Consider the following 610-nt stretch of genomic DNA (forward strand, 5'->3'; position numbering starts at 1 on the left):
AAAAAAAAAAAAAAAAAGAAACAATATGTACATGGGGGAAGGGGGGCCACCCCCAGCAGTCCGTGCCCTCGCCTGGTCTACAGTTAGTCCCACTGTCCCGCCTCACCTGCCTCTCCGAGTAAGAAGACGCGAGCTTCCCTGAGGGAAAAATTGCTTTGGTGAGAGTAAGGAGGCCATTAGGCCTCCTCTAAACAAACCAACTCCATCAGCCTCTGCCTCTTAAATCACAATCATCATCATCCAGAAATTTAAGGACTCAGCCCTGGCCAAGGTGGCAAAGGGTCTGTCTGTCTCTCCCCCTTAGACAGGGGTCTTGTCTTGCTACTCAAATGGTAAAGGAGTGACTGGGAAGGGGTGATAGGGACATGGTGGGGATGGAGCCTCTGGCCCCACTTCTCCAAGCTTTGCTGACAGGGTCCTGCTTTTTTTTTTAATTAAGGTTTTTTTTTTTTGACATGGAGTCTTTCTGTGTCACCCAGACTGGAGTGCAGTGGTGCCATTTGGGCTCTCTGCAACCTCCGCCTTCTGGGTTCAAGCGATTTTCCTGCCTCAGTCTCCTGAGTAGCTGGCATTACAGGCGCCCGCCACCATGCCTGGCTAATTTTTTGTA

This window comes from Colobus angolensis, unplaced genomic scaffold (assembly GCF_000951035.1).
Source record: "Colobus angolensis palliatus isolate OR3802 unplaced genomic scaffold, Cang.pa_1.0 Scaffold264, whole genome shotgun sequence".
Classification (NCBI taxonomy): domain Eukaryota; kingdom Metazoa; phylum Chordata; class Mammalia; order Primates; family Cercopithecidae; genus Colobus; species Colobus angolensis.